This window comes from Mustela erminea, chromosome 3 (assembly GCF_009829155.1).
Source record: "Mustela erminea isolate mMusErm1 chromosome 3, mMusErm1.Pri, whole genome shotgun sequence".
In the NCBI taxonomy this organism is placed as follows: domain Eukaryota; kingdom Metazoa; phylum Chordata; class Mammalia; order Carnivora; family Mustelidae; genus Mustela; species Mustela erminea.
The window spans coordinates 52769964-52786570 of NC_045616.1; the positions used below are offsets into that span (position 1 = coordinate 52769964).

Consider the following 16607-nt stretch of genomic DNA (forward strand, 5'->3'; position numbering starts at 1 on the left):
TCCGCGGTTGCTCTGGCCGCCTCGCCCGCGCCTCTTTCCTCCGCACCACAACCCCTCCCTCCTCCGCTCCCGCCCGAGCAGCTGCCGGGGAAGAGGGCAGTGCTGGGTGCCTCATGCATATGCAGATAATCTTCCTCCTCCCTCCCGCTTCTCCTGCACCCCCCGCCCCCTCTTCCCCCGCCCCAAACCCCCGCCTTCCGCCGGCGCCTCCTGCGGTTTCCCCGCTGCGTCCGCGCGCCTAGACGTGCAGTCCTCCGAGCTCTGGTCCGGGGCAGCTGTTTCTCAGAAGGAGGCCTGCGCTCGCTCTTGGAACAGGAGAGGGAAAGGGAGGAAGGTACTATCCTTGAAATCCTCTCGAAGGTCAAGTTTGAGGCTTGCTGAGCAGGGGCGAAAGGCGTCGAAAATGCCTCAGCAGGTCTGCAGGACGGTTCTGCACGCAGAATGATTTTGAAATGCCTTTCTCCTCCTAAACACCAGATTAATTTCTCAGAAACACACAATGTACGGGTCACGTCCCAAGGCAGGGTGATGATAGATGGTTTGGAAAGCCCAGAGCTAGAGCGTGCATTTGTTTTGTACATCAAGGCTGCACAGCTTCTTAAACTGCGGAGAACCGGAGATGAGATCAAACAGCATTAGAGCTACCTAGTCGTAGGAGAGAGTGGAGGCATTGCGGTGGGGGAGGGGCAACGGGTGGCTTAAGACCCGCTAAAGGCGGGCAGTTTCGTGTCGGAGCCTTAAACCACCCAGGTGAGCCGACTTGGAGCACAAACGCGGACCCATGAAAGAAAAACCAAATCCTGGAGGAAGAAAAGACCTGGGAATAGTAGGTTGTTATTGTGACTTACATCCAGACTCTGGTTTCCGGCCTTTTACAGCTACCCGGTAAAGGGTATTCAAGCTTTGAATACTGCTCTGAACTGACCTTGAGGCACATAGAGGGGACAAATGTCAGTGGAGAAAATCGCGGTTTGTATAGTGCTTTGAGATCCTCTAATGAGAAAGTAAGCAAATTGTGAAGTGATCTTGTTTCATAGATGTCTGCTTGGACCCAGGAATATTTAAAGGGCGTTGTACTGAGAATTGAGTCATTTGTCCCTCAAATCTTACACCATGGAGAAGCGAGTAGAGAGCACAAGATTCGAAATATTTTGCCATTATTTATTCATTCAATCAACCCATTTTTATGGAGTGCTTATTGCATGCCAGGCACACAGCATCGTGTTCCATGAGAAGCACGTTGCCCGTGCCTTGATTCTCTGGGGGTGATGGAAGTTAGGGAGAGGAACAAGGATTTGGGATTTGGGGTTTTTGCCCTGGAGTCGCTCATTGTCTTGCAGAAAAAAGGAGACAGACCAGATAGATGTATATATAACATGGAGCTTGGAAACAGCTTAAATATCTGTCAAGAATACAGAGAATGAGTATATGGGCATATTCCTACCGTGAAATACTCTGCAGCAGTTAAAAAGGAATAGAATGTCTTCAAAGCAGTGTTGGATGAAAAAAGCAAATTGCAAAAGAACACATGTGATATGGGGCGCCTGGGTGGCTTAGTGGTTTGGGCTGCTGCCTTCGGCTCGGGTCATGATCTCAGGGTCTTGGGATCGAGCCCCGCATCGGGCTCCCTGCTCCGCAGGAAGCCTGCTTCCCTCTCTCTCTCTTTCTGCCTGCCTCTCTGCCTACTTGTGATCTCTGTCTGTCAAATAAATAAATAAAATCTTTAAAAAAAAAAAAACACATGTGATAGTAATGTTAATATTGAAAAGATTTGGAAACCTTTCCAAGTCTAAAAGTTGTTGGTACATAATTATGTACTTTTGGGGGTATAGTTTTCTATGAATTTTGCAGTGCAAGGAGTCATGTAACCACAGCCAGCAGGAAAACAAAACGTTTCCATCACTCCTTCCCCCTGCCCAATGCCTTTGTGCAATCCTTTGCAATCAACCTTTACCATCTGTAGTCAACTCCCCTGTAACCTTAAACCCTGACAAGCACTCTATCCCTATAGTTTTGCCTTTGTCAGAGTGTCATGTAAATGAAATCATACAGTATGTAGCTTTTTCTTTGCTTCTAATTGCCTTTATTAAGTATAATGAATTTGATCTTCCTCTGTGCTGTTAGATGTAATGTGTTCCCATATAATTTGTTCCTTTCGACTGCTGAGCTATATTTTATGGCATGGGCATACCACAGATAGTTTTTTGTTTTACCACTTGAAGGCCATTGGAGTTGTTTCTATTGTACAGTTTTTTTTTTTCCTTTCTTTTTTAAATTATTTTTTCTTAAAGATTTTACTTATTTATTTGACACAGAGAGAGATCACAAGTAGGCAGACAGGCAGAGAGAAGGGGGGAAACAGGCTCCCTGCTGATGGACCCTGAGACCATGACCTGAGCCGAAGGCAGAGGCTTAACCCACTGAGCCACCCAGGTGCCCCTTTTCTTTTTTAAGGAAGCTCTATGACCCCGAGATCGAGAGTTATCTGCTCCACTGATTGAACTAGCCAGGTGCCCCTGGTATACAGTTTCTTGATTCCAGGGAGTGGACTCATTGTTGTCCAGGATGTTGTCGTGTATAGTGGATCTTCTGTGTTTGATCATTGTGTAATGTTGATAAATATGCTCACTTATTTCCCGCAGAGGTGAAATCAGTAATCCGATTTTAAGTACTGTGTGCCGTTGAGCTAGGTACAACCTATTCTGTCAAATGCATGGAAACGCACACATGTTCGCAGTCATTTGGAATTGCCCTAAATTGGAATTTAGTAGCCGTGAGTGCGTGCGGTGAGCGGAGGACCTACTTACTCGAGATGCTCGAGATGCTGATGGTCCGCAAGTGTGAATTTACGTGTGTGGCTGATGACCTATGTTATGTTTCTAACTCTGAGCATCCGTGTATTTCCAAGTGTGGAACTATGGCTTGTTTCTAAACATTCCCTTAAATCCTTATTGAAAGATGGACCTTTGCCCCTTGAGGTCCAGACTTAGCAGGCTGAGTCTCCCCAGGTCTAATCCAGGATGATGATTTGTATCACCAGTCTAGGGGTTCCAGACAGGTGTAAGGATTCTATGCAATTCCAGATCCTGGTTTGTTCTTCTTGCTTGGTCTCATCTCTGTTTTTCACGGGGACCCTGAGAAGTGCACACCTGGGCTCTACAGAGTAAGTCCTGATTCAGAAACAGAGTAAGCCTGTGGGGATGTAAGCATATCTTAATGTCTATGCCTCAGAATTCCAAAGTCAAATATCAAATGTTTGTGAGTTATCTACTACTTGGAACTTTATTTATTTACTTATTATAAAAACCTGTAGTCCTCTCATGGTTATCTGAAAGCGGTCTTGTCCAAGGCAGCTGGTCCAGGATTATCATGCAAGATGGCAAGGAGAGAAGCAAACTTTGTAGGTTGACTGTGTTCTGGGTGGGGTTTAGAGTAGAGAACAAACAGTCCCAGCTGTAAAGAGTGATGATGATACTATGGTCAGTGGAGTGGTGTTTTTCATCCTCGTTCTGTTGCTAAAACAGGCCGGTATTTCGATTTAAATTGTATCCAGCTGCTCCGCTGAGACTTTGCTTGTCATCCTTAGTCTTACTTCTAATAATTAGCATCACCCTTTGGTAAATGACTCTAGAAACGAAACTTTCATTTAACTAGTCAACTAAGGGACCAGTAGGTAAAACAGAGCCTTGGAATTTACTTCGGTAAAGGTTATAGAGGTTATACATCAAGGACTAAAGAGGCCACATTTGAGCTTTGTTAAGGCTTTTGAGACCTTGAGAACAACTCTACCTTACTTACAAAAGGGCAAAGGAGCAAATATGTTGCTATTTTTTGTTTTAAGATTTCCCCAGTGCCAGGCACTGGATGAGCCCCTCTTCCCTTCTGGGTTCTTTGGCCAGTCTAATAATTAAATTGATATAAGGCAGATTAACAGGAGAAAAACAAAGTTCATACTTACAGAGGCCCCATAAAAATATGAGACCCAGAGGTAGCCAGGTAATTGAGGCTTATATAACATCCTGAGCTAAGGAAGGGACAGAGTTCTGGGGACATGGAGGGACGGAAGACCATTTACTGGAAGGCAGAGAAGATGTTTGGAAAACAAAGGTTACCCTGTTATGCAGATAACTTTTTATTTTTTTAAGACTTTATTTATTTATTTATTTGAGAGAGAGTAAGAGGGAATGAGCAGGAGGGAGGGGAGAAGCAGACTCCACACTGAGCAGGGTGCCCCATGCCGGACTCAGTCCCAGGATCATGGGATCATGACCTGAGCCTAAAGCAGAGGCTTAACGGACTGAGCCACCCAGCGCCCTGCAGATAACTTTCTTGGGTTAAAAGTATCTCTGATAATAGCCTCTTTCCCATGTAAATTTAGGCAGTTGAGGAGGAGGTAAAGAGCTTTTCCTGAATCTGCTAGGTTTTGATTGCTTTTAGCTCAAAATAATCCTTCTGCCACAGAGACATATTTTGGGGTGGCAAAATCTGCTCCCCTTTGCGGCATAAGTGAGTGCCTTATCATAATGTTGGAATAATGACATCTCCAGGCATGTATGCTGCATTCACAATCAAGGAAAGTCCCAGAACAGGGTTGACTCAGCAGTACCTGACCAGGATATTTAATGCAGTGATGAATACCATTGCCCCTAGGAATTAAATATAGAGGTGCCTGGAGCTTGTGTAAAGTTCTCTGTGCCATTTGAGAAAGGTACTCAGAGAAAAGATAGGCTGATTTTTAATTTTGATGTTTTACTCATCAGTTTAAGTACATTTATGATTTGCGTTGTAAAATGTCAACAGACATCCCAAGTGGATAACATTTTAAAAAGATTGAATTTCTTGTATTTACTCTAATATCACTTCAAAAATATGGTCATTAGTGCCTACAGGTTCATTGGTTAAAAACAGCCAACTCAAATGATTATTTAAAAACATATGACAACACTCTTTGTTATTTTCCACATTGTCCCAAATTCTCACTGGTTAGAATTCTAGCAAGCTAGATCCAAAGGCTTCATTCTAGTTCTGATGCATTTAGGAAGGGCTGCAAATGGCATTCCCATCTATAAGATGGCCAAAGGACACTCTGAGAAGAAAAAATTTATTATCTGGCAGTATTACTTATCATTTCATGTTATAAATAACATTATGCTTTCGTATATTATATACTCAGCAAATAACATACTTTCAGATAACTTATCTTATTTCATGTAAATTATCTCAAAATAACCTTCTAGGATACTCTGATAACAGTTATCCTTACTTTATGGTAAAGGATATGGAGGTTCAGAAATATTGAAAATAGCTCATCATATGGAGTGCTTTCTTTGTGCCGGACAGTGTTCTAAAAACTTTCCATGTTTTAATTCATGGAATAGCGGCTGTAGGAAGCACATATTATTGTTCTCATCTTCCTCTTATAGACTGAAGTGCAGAGGTACAGAGAAATAAAGTAACTTGTCCCAAGCTACAGAGTGAGTAAATAGTGGAGTCCCATGAGAATCCACCAGTCTGGTTCCAGACCCCAGTGAATAATCAGCACACTCTCCACCCAGAGTTCAGCAATTTGCCCAGGAAGTTTGGCCAGTAAGTGTTGAGTCATTAACTTAGAACGTGGTCTTTTTTTTTTTTTTAAGATTTTATTTATTTATTTCAGAGAGAGACATTGCAAACATAGTGGGGAGGGGGGCGGGGCAGAGGCTGATAGACTCCCCGCTGAGCAGGGAACCGGTGTGGGACTCAGTCCCAGGACCCTGGGATCATGACCTGAGCTGAAGGCAGACACTTTACCAACTGAGCCACCCAGGTACCCCTGAACCTGGGTCCTCTGATACCCAGCAAAGTGCTTTTCCATTGTGCATTTGGTTGTAATTTCTCTCACTGTCTCATTGTCTTTCATTGTAAATTCTCTCATTGCCTTAGCCCACGTTTTTTACCTTATGTACTTTGTATATTCTCCCTCTGGACTTCCTTAGTACAGAAAAAAGATGATGATTCCTTTAATACATGGACTTTCCCCTACCATGTCTGGAAATTCTTCTAGCATAGAGGGAGCTGCTTAAAATGTATTGAATTAAATTGAAGTGGGGGAACTCTTCAAACATTTTAGGCCCCCAAATTTGCAGCTGGATCTTTGGTGACATAAGAGCGGTTGACAGTGGGAAGGGGGCAGTGATTAAACCAGGGAAAAAGGGGGAGGAGTTGATATGATAGGAAAGAGTATGATAACCACGTTTATATAATCCTTACTATGTGCCAGACACTTTTTATGTATCAACCCGTTTTATCCTTATGACATTCTATTATTACCTCCTTTTTATGAATGGGGAGAATGAGGCACAGAGGTTATAGGACCAACACATAAATATACCGGTTTTGGGGACTGTATGTGTGGAAAAGAAGGAGAAAGACAGTCATAACATTGTTGCCCAGCTCCCTCACCAATAATTCCCAAGGGTTTCCTTGTATATTTATTTGATTTTCTTTTTTCTTTCTTCCTTCCTTTCTTCTTTTCTTTCTTTCTTTCTTTCTTTTAAAAAGATTTTATTTATTTATTTTGAGAGAGAGAGAGAACATAAGTAGAGGAAAGGGCACAGGGAGAGAATCTCAAAGAGACTCCCCACTGAGTGTGGAGTTGGATCTCTCAAGCTGTGACGTCAAGACCTAAGCTGAAAACAAGAGTCAGGCACTCAACCAATGAGGCACTCAGTTGCCCCTGTTTATTTGATTTTCCTCAGATATTTTCTATCCTAGATGCCCTACACGACTGACTTTTTCTCCTCTAGTCTTTGCAAAGTACCACACTTCTCTTTCTAAAATATATATCTGATTCTGCTCCTTGTATCAAAACATTTGCTGGTTCCTCTTGCTAAGAGGTTATGTGGCCAGCCGCGCCACAGCCCTGTTTTACATTTTCATCATCATTTTTGCCTCCTTTCCCAGACCTCTTATTATGATTGTATTTAAATCCTTTTCAACCCCTGGATGAACCATGCACTTTAATTCTCTTGTGACTGTTGGGGAGGGAGATTTTTTTTTTAAGTTTTTATTTATTAATCTGACAGAGAGAGACACACAGAGAGAGGGAACACAAGCAAGGGGTGTGAGAGAGGGAGAAGCAGGCTCCCTGCTGAATAGGGAACCAGTGCAGGGCTTGATCCCAAGACCCCGGGGATCATAACCTGAGCCGAAGGCAGAGCTTAATGACTGAGCCACCCAGGTACCCCATAGAAGGGAAAATTTTTATTTACCCTTCAGAGGTTCTTTTGGCTGGTCTAAGAATTAAGTTGACATGAGACAGATCAATAGGAGAAAAGTTAAATTTAAGTTCATACATACAGGAAGCCCACATACATTCAAAGGGAAGGAGAGCAGCTCACAGGGCAATGAGAAGAGAAGCAAGTGATTGGTAACTAGACGTTTGTTTGCCTTGCCATACAGATGGATCACTCAGATAAAATTTATCTCTGGTAGAAGCTCTCATTCTGAGAAAGTCCCCGCAATTTAAATTCTTCTAGCAAGTTAAGGGAGGGGCAAAAGTTTCTCTTTAGATAACTTGTCCAACTTGGGTAGTACATTTTCAGACAGCCCTGTCTGACCCCCAACCTATAAACTTAACTGTTTTGTTTTGTGTCCTGTGCTGATACCCTTTATGACCCGAGATCACATGATCATGTATTACTTCCTCTTCAATAATACAAACTCTGGGAAAACCGGTTATTTGATTTGCACGCTTTTTGCCTAGTGCAGTGTCTATGCTATAGAGGAAGCTCTAGGAAAACAGAAAAGAGGGAAAAGAAGTTCCATGAACACAGTTAAAAGACTGAATGGATGTCATATAATCTCTGTTCTCTGAGCCTACATTTTCCTCACCTGGCCCATTGTATCCCACACTACAGATCACGCTATTTCCCTTTATTCTCCCAGATTACTGACTTCTGAAGCGGCTAGTCACAAAACTGACCATCTTGACAACTGTTGCCAATGAGAGTCTTTATTTAAGTCCTTTAGTAGGTATGGCCAGAAAATGATGACAAGGTGTGATCTGCTCTATAAGACTTGGGCTGGAGGCACTATCTTTTTTTCTTTTCTATTTCTGAGTTGAATCAGAACTGGCTTGAATCTTATCTCCACGATAGACATAAACATCAATATTGTACCCTTGGAGTACCCCTTCCCCTAATTGGAAATATTTAAGAATTCTGTGGATTTACAGAGGCCCCAAAGAAAAGCCCCATGGCTCCTCTGGCCCCAGGAGAATCATTGTCTGGGGTCATTGTGGCATTGCTTCATTTTACCACACTGTGCTGCATGGATCTCCAGGTAATGATGCTCCTTTGAATGAGAGCATTTCCACAGGACATGCATTTTAGTGCCCATCCTTTAGGTTTGCACACCACCCAAGGACCTGTTAGTAATATACCATGCTGGATGGTATCCACTGTCCACATTCAACCCCTGGGAATTCACCCAAAGGGATCAGCAGTCTTCCCTCACGTTGTCCCAAACAAAGGATCAATTCCTCTCTCATTTCTGACAATAGAGCTTATTTGTTGATAGAAAGTTCCAGACCACAAAGACACAAATGTCTATTTACTTCCACAATCTGGAAACATTTCCCTTCCTTTATAAGAATTCCTTCTCCCAAGGACAGATCAGAAGACCTCATGGTATCTTCTTGCTAAAGAGGCTACAACAAGATCTTCACCAGGTCGGTTTTTTAAGTAGTTAAATTTGTAATTGTGTCCCCAGTTGAAACAACAAAAATGGCCAAACTCAATGGGACACATAAGTGAGAGTTGCCCTTTTTAAAGGAGTCATGCTGTACATTATTGTAATTTGCCACTGTCATCTGAACGGTTTTTTGGTTCCATCCTCAGGTTTTCAGAGCCTGGAGCCCATTTTTTTTTTTTTTTAATTACTCCCAAAGAGAACAAATATTTGTGTTTGAAAATGGATTTGATTTTGGAAAGATCCGTGTTATTTGGCTTAGTTTTGTGAATAAAATCAGTGTGAAAAGCCGTTTTTGGTATTAAAAGACAGTGAAACTATAAGGTAATGCTACTGATTTTGTAAGTCTTAACAAATCCAAAAGGGGCTTTCCAAATATAGTGTCACGGATGGAGATCAGGGAAGTTAGTATATAGCTTTCAAGTGTGACTACACCAAGAATGGCACAAATCTGAATATGAGTATTCTGGTATATTTGTGACCAACTAGTCTCATTATTGTCTATGAAAGTACTACTTGCATATTATGTCCAAAATTCTTGCTGAAAACAGTAGCGGACGGGTGCTTCTCAAATTCAGCATGAACACAAATCCTCTAAGGTTGTTAAAAGTGCAGATTCTGATTCAAGAGCTCTGATGTGGGCCCAAGATTCAGCATTTCTAAACAGCTCCAAAGTGATGGTTCAGAGGCTTCTCTTTTGAGTATCACTGTCCTATACTCTCTAAATAGCTCTCTTAAGCAAGTTAAGTCTTGGTTTGCACGTTGATTTGGGTACCCATGTTAAGCTCTGCAAGTTATTTTGTTCCTTAACAGAATATTTGTTTGAGTTCATATATATGAACTTCGTATAGAATATAGAATTTTCTGTGTCCATTATCAGTGAAGATGCAGCAATGACCTTGTGCCATTTTCCTTAGATTGGATATTTTCTTTATTCAGAACGTAGGAGAAATTTCCATGGAAAAAATGATAAAGTTATTTAACTGTTCAACTTCACTAATTATTACATGGCAGATATTATCCGATGAGAAACAGCAAGGTACATTTTGATATATTTAAAGCTGTTCTGTCTGATGTGATAGTTTTTGAAACTGATGCAACAGAAGTTCTTTTGCTAGCTAGCTAAAAACAAAATCCCACTTCACAGCTGAAATGTAAACAGCTAAGATGTAATCGGAGGACTAAATTTTCACAGCTACAAAAACACAGCTGCGAAACATAACTTTAGATTGTAATAAAGCCAGATAGTACTGCATGCTAATAATGGATATTACAAATAAAGATGAGAATGACTTTGTTAGAATTTTTTAGTGTTTAAATACCTTCACTAATGTTACCTGTTTAACCGAGAATGTTCTCAAGTTACCTGCCACGTATGTGTCTATCGAATGTCTAATATGTGTGTTTTGCCAGGAACTAGTGATAAGGAGTTGCAGGGGTCCTGGGACAAGTCATTCTTTCAAGGAGTTATTTTGTATTATATAGTATGTCCTGTGTCAGTTTGTTTGAGGTTGTTTTTTTTTTTTTCAGATTATAAAACTAGTGCATGCAAATTGGAAAATTATTAGAAAATGCAGAAAAAATTACAAAAGGTAAAATATACATTATTAAAAGACTTGCCACTGTTAATATTTTTTATATTGTAGTTTAAGTTTCCACTGACCGGATTTTAAGTATAATTATTAATGGCTTCTTGGTGTACTTTATTATTATTATTTTTAACTGTGGAAATAACTCTTGATAGTCAATGTCAAGGTATATTGCAGTTGAATTTTTATTGCCTGTGTTGGCCTGGGATGAATTTTGGAAACCCACAATAATGTTGTGTATGACATGTGTGTTTGTTAGGGTGGGGACTCATGGTTCCTAGGGAACTGCCATCTAACTCTGTAGATACTAGTAGGTTAGAGACCCTTTATGATATAACTGATAGTGTTATGTTCTCAGAGTTACTCATGGGCACATTGTGTTTTGCTCTCTCCGTTTTTTGTTAAATTTCTTGGATTGTGATAATTTTAGATTGGGAGTCAGTGGACCTAGTTCTTACCAAAATCTGTTGCACATTTTTATCTGTAAAATAAGGTACATTGTCAACATATCCTCAGTTTTTCTTGATGCCTTGAATTTTGAAATTCTGTGGCTATTTTAAAATTTATATCTTGCATATAAATTGCTCTATCCTCATAGATACTTTCACATAATTTTTAAAAAAAGGATTAAAGTTTACAGATACACTGCAAGGGAGCGGCAGGCAGGACAGCAAAGGAGAGACCATCTGTGATACCTTCATATACTTTTGATAATAATCGGAATTAATGTAAATCTAAAGACTCTTTTAAAATCTCTAATTTGGAGAGGTGCCTGGGTGGCTCAGCTGATCGAGTGGCCAGCTCTTGGTTTCTGCTCAGATCATGATCTTGGGGTCCTGGGATCAAGCCCCACATTGGCTTTGTGCTCGGTGGGGAGTCGCTTGAGGATTCTCTCTCTCCCTCTGCCCCTCTCCCCACTTGTGCTCTCTTTTTGCCTTTAAATAAATAAATAACTCTTATAAAAAGTAATTTGGACTAATATAGAATAGACCTGGGAAAATTATTGCATGTAGGCTAAATCTGGCTCTCTACCTATTTTTGTAAATAAAATTCTATTGGAACACAGCTATACCGATTCCTTTGTGTGTTGTCTATGGCTGCTTTCAAGCTATACTGGTGGAATTGAGTAGTTGTGAAAGAGACTGTATTTACTAGCTGAACTGTCATAGGAAGAAACTTGTTGACCCTGATCTAGATTAATGATCTTCTGGATCAATAAATGTGCTTTTCTTTGCATACTCAGAGTGACTGTGAATAAGTGTGCTATTTTAGTAGCACACTTACCTCCTACCTCAGCAGTAGCACACTTACCTCCTACCTTAGCAGGAGGCATAAATATGGACAACATGCCTGGGTCATATAAAGCAGCTCTCAGTTTTTAAACAGGGCTTTTTCCTAAATAGACTTTACTTGGGCTTGATTTCCAGAGGTCAGCTAGATCTGCATCAGGTAAATGTCACATCTGTTGTCATGAGAGAAACTAGAGTGTCAGAGTGACACTCTTTGAGCCTGGCAAGATTCATCTTGAACAACTCACACAGAAGCATTTTCAATTAATGTGGGGACTCCTTGTAATAAAACCAGGCCAGGAAAACCACGAGCTTTTAATATCATAAGGTTAGAGGTATTATTTCTTAAGGAATAGGGGCCAAAGTCATGCTAATAGTTGATGTACACATTCCTCAAGGAGATTAGACAAGGCCTTGCTCAAGCCTTTGGAAGAAAGTGAACCCTCTCTGTGATTAGGGGTGTAAACTTTCAAGTATTTGGTGGGAAAGGGAGTTGCAACATTGCTGGTGAAAAGTGTCCTCACTGACCTTGAAATACCCACCTTTTCCACAGACCTCGGACTTGGAGGAAGCTGAAGCAGAGATAGACCTCTCTGAATTCCTAATGAAGTCTGAGATGGCAGAGTTTTAAAAGCAGAAGATGAGACCAGGTCCAGGACTCAAGTTGTCTGAAGGGGAGAGTGGGCCCCTTTTTTGAGAGGGGCTGAAGAGAAGACAGCCGGAGGGACCTGAAAATGCTTGAGAGATGGTAAGAAAAAGGGGGAGTGTCCACTTGGAACTTCCTCCAGAGGGCTACATAGAGAGACCATGCCTCCGGGGGTACCACAAAAAGACTGTACTTAAGTGTACGCTTTCATGACGTCCAAGTTTGGATCCTTTGCTGTTTCGGGACACCCATGAGCCTTTGGTAAAAGAATGCTAAAATATTCAATAGAGTCTAGTTTATATCATTCTGGTGAAAGGGTTCTGGAATGAATTCAGTTTGAATCTGAATAAATACCAATATGCCCATTAACAGACCACCAGCAAAGGACTGCCTAGCCTGTGAAGTAAATGGAAGATTTAAAAGAATATCAAAAGTAATTTAACTTTCAAGAGAAACTAAAGCATCTTGTATCAGCAACAAATAGAAAAATTAACTTCTCTTCTTATTTATTCCTTTCACTATTTCTTGTTCTCATGGCATTGATTACTCTGATGCTATCACAGAGAATGGAAATGTACCAAACTCGTTTCATTTAGAAAATATTTAAAAAATCACTTTCTGAGATTCAGATGAATTGGGAGAAAGATTAAAACTGAACTGGTTTGTTCAGGTACTTGGGTTCATTTCCTTTCCTTTCCCTTTCTTCCTTCCTTCTTTCATTCTTTCTTTCCTTCATTCCTTCCTGATTCCCTACATCTGCTGGACCAATGTAACAATGTAAGCTGGCAGCCTAAGTCACTTGGTAAATACTGGTAGGATCAACACACTAGGCAGGGTTACACTGAAATGTATATATAAGGCTTGTCCTGGATAATAATGACTTCTGGGGAAAGGTTTGTAAGTCACTTGCATGTCTTTATGTTTAGGTAGAGTTTGACCTTTAAGTAACTGACCAGTTAAAAAATTTATTTAGGGGGCACTTGGGTGGCTCAGTGTGGTTAAGCATCAGACTCTTGATCTTAGCTCAGGTCTTGATCTCAGGGTCATGAATTCAGGCCCTGTGTTGGCCTCCACTTTCCATAAAATAGAGATCGGGGTCATGTGAGGATGATGTGTCAGAGGCAAACCCAGGCCATCCTACCATGCAGTGTTCTGTGAGGGGACAGGACATTTCAGGCAGTGGTAAGTGGATGCTGAGTTTCTGCAGGCTTGAGGGGTAGTGGAGAAAGGTCTCTGTGGCTTTTGGAAACTGTTTTGGAATAAATTATATGGGCCTGGTCAATGATGACTGCTGGTCTTTCCTCAAATTTTCTGGGCTACATTCTTATTTATTTATTTATTTAACATATAATGTATTATTAGCCCCAGGGGTGCAGGTCTGTGAATCACCAGTTTTACACACTTCACAGCACTCACCATAGCACATACCTTCCCCAGTGTCCGTAACCCTACCACCGTCTCCCTAACCCCTTACCCCCGGTAACCCTCAGTTTGTTTTGTGAGATTAAGAGTCTCTTATGGTTTGTCTCCCTCCTGATCCCATCTTGTTTCATTTATTCTTTTCCTACCCCCCCAAACCCCTCACATTGCATCTCCACTTCCTCATATCAGGGAGATCATATGATAGTTGTCTTTCTCCGATTGACTTATTTTGCTAAACATAATACCCTCTAGTTCCATCCATGTCGTTGCAAATGGCAAGATTGCATTTCTTTTGATGGCTGCATAGTATTCCATTGTGTATATATACCACATCTTCTTTATCCATTCATCTGTTGATGGACATCTAGGTTCTTTCCATAGTTCGGCTATTGTGGACTTTGCTGCTATAAACATTCGGGTGTACTTGCCCCTTTGGATCACTATGTTTGTATCTTTAGGGTAAATACCCAGTAGTGCAATTGCTGGGTCATAGGGTAGCTCTATTTTCAACTTTTTGAGGAACCTCCATACTGTTTTCCAGAGTGGCTGCACCAGCTTGCATTCCCACCAACAGTGTATGAGGGTTCCCCTTTCTCTGCATCCTCGCCAGCATCTGTCATTTCCTGACTTGTTAATTTTAGCCATTCTGACTGGCGTGAGGTGGTATCTCATTGTGGTTTTGATTTGTATTTCTCTGGACTATTTCTTATATAACCCTAGGAAGTATTCCTAAAACACAATTCAGTTTGAATTTTCCCTCCACCTAGACAGGTATGGGCAGAGCCAGATGAATTTGTGTGTGCTTGCACACACACACATGCGCGCACACATTCCCTCTCTCTCACACATGCACGTACGTGTGCGCACACACATGCATATATGCACACGCATACATTGTTTCTTGCACCTATGTGTCATAGAGGAAATCCACACTTTTTACCTGAATTTCATACTACCCAGTTAAAACAACTGATGGACTGAACATTTTACTTTCTAAGTGGTTACTCTGCATCACAGAGGCATAAATTACACTTGTCTTTTCATGTGAATTTTATAAAGTGGGGATCCAATGAAATTTTATTTCTTTTTTTTCCTTTTTAATTTTTAAAAAAAATTTCTATTAATATATAATGTATTATTTGCTTCAGGGGTACAGGTCAGTGAATCATCAGTCTTACACAATTTGCAGCACTCACCACAGCACATACCCTCCCCAGTGTCCATCACCCAGCCACCTCATCCCCTCTCCCCACCCCCAAGCAACCATCAGTTGCTGAAATTGAGAGTCTCCTATGTTTTGTCCCTCCCTGGTCCCATCTTGTTTTATTTTTCCCTCCCTTCCCCCCACAAACCCCCGCTCTGCCTCTCAAAGTCTTCCTATTGGCGAGATCATATGATAACGTGTCTTTCTCTGATTGACTTATGAAATTTTATCTCTGATACTCTACTCTTCGTTTCCCATCCCTCTTCTTCATCCTTCACCTTTAAAAGTGTAGAGTAAATAAGAGGTAAGAAATACAACTTGAAATGATACTGAGCATTCTTCAAGGAGTCAATAAATAGTTGAATGAGTGGTAGAAGGAAAAGGACTCGGTGTAGGGCTCGTTAGCAGACGAAGCTCATCTGTTCCCCCACTTAGTGCATTGCTTTCTACCTTTTCATCTCTTTGGATTACCTTCAGTGCACAATGGTTCTCTTGCTGATGGGCTGATCTTAATCTTCTCTTGAGAGAAACCTGGTTTTCTTTTGTTGCCTGAATTCCCCATTCCCCACCTCTCTCTCTTTTGTTTCTGGTACAAATTCTTTCAAATTTCTTACTTGGATGTATTCTGGCTATACAAGTCTTTTTTGTTTGAGTCCTTGGTTTATGACTCTTCATTCAGTGTTGAGCTTCACTAATAGAGCATATATTCACTATAATTCACCATTATTCACGATAATTCACATTATTCACATTATTTTCACAATAATTCAGATTATTCACAATTATTCACAATAATTAAAGACAGACCTAGTCAGAATCTGAGATTCACATTTTTTTATAGTACTCTTTAGGTGGAATTCTGGGACTACTGGCCCATAATCAGGCTGTATGACTATGAATAAAATGGAAGACCATGATGAGATTGGCTGAATTTTTCACTAATTTTCTGAACTGTAATTTCTACTGTGTGGCTCACATATGGTTAGAAATTTTCTTAAGCCCCAAGGGGAATACCTAAAATACAGATAATTTTTTTGTCCCTTCAAGGTATGAGAGGTAGTCTGGGAAACTGGCCAACATACTGACATTTCCTTGGCACTATTACTTTTTTTTTTTTTTAACAACAATGGGAAGAATATTTGTTATTGGGACTGTTCTAGGAAATCTAAGAACTATGGCAGTCATAATCATGTTGATTCAGTTTTTCTGTCTGGTTCTCTCTGAATGTGGTGGGATAGAAACAGCTATTCGTTTTCAACCTTTTATATTTCTGGAGGGTAGTTCTTGTTTATTGTCATAAAAGGTCATTCCATATGTGGGTATTATTTAGGGGGTACCCTGAATGTGTCTGGACAGAGATGTTTCTCACCGTTTCCTTATACTCCACCTTAAGTAATTCATTTGCATATGTTGAACATATCTCTCTCTCTTTTTTTTTTTTTTGCTGTTGTCTTCTCTTAAGAGTTTAGTGTAAATAATTTTATCAGATTTCTTTAGTCATATTTTGAACAAATGAACCAATATCAAAGATGTTCAAGGCATTCAGTCTAAAGAAAAAGGAGAGGAGAGAACATAGGGGAGGAGGAAGGGGTATTTATCATGTTATTTTACTGTGTTAATGTTTCAAATGCCTATATTAGAGGCCTCGTAGGTTTTCCCTCTTCAAAAAAAAATTAAAAATCACGCTAAAACCAATTTTCCAGTGTAGCATGAGTTAATGGTAGAGC

The 16607-nt window shown here is 40.6% G+C and overlaps 1 long non-coding RNA gene across 2 annotated transcripts in view; it reads left to right on the top strand.

The window, feature by feature from the left end:
- Nucleotides 1-227: 227 nt before the first annotated feature.
- The window catches only part of LOC116586169, a 244327-nt gene continuing 227947 nt past the window's right edge, over nucleotides 228-16607 (top strand). Inside the window, exons 1-2 of one of the 2 annotated variants that reach the window (XR_004283924.1) lie at nucleotides 228-334; nucleotides 12162-12356. This is a non-coding gene — a long non-coding RNA (uncharacterized LOC116586169). Of the gene's footprint in view, nucleotides 335-10258; nucleotides 10323-12161; nucleotides 12357-16607 lie in introns of those variants that run through there. The other variant, XR_004283923.1, reaches the window with a different exon arrangement.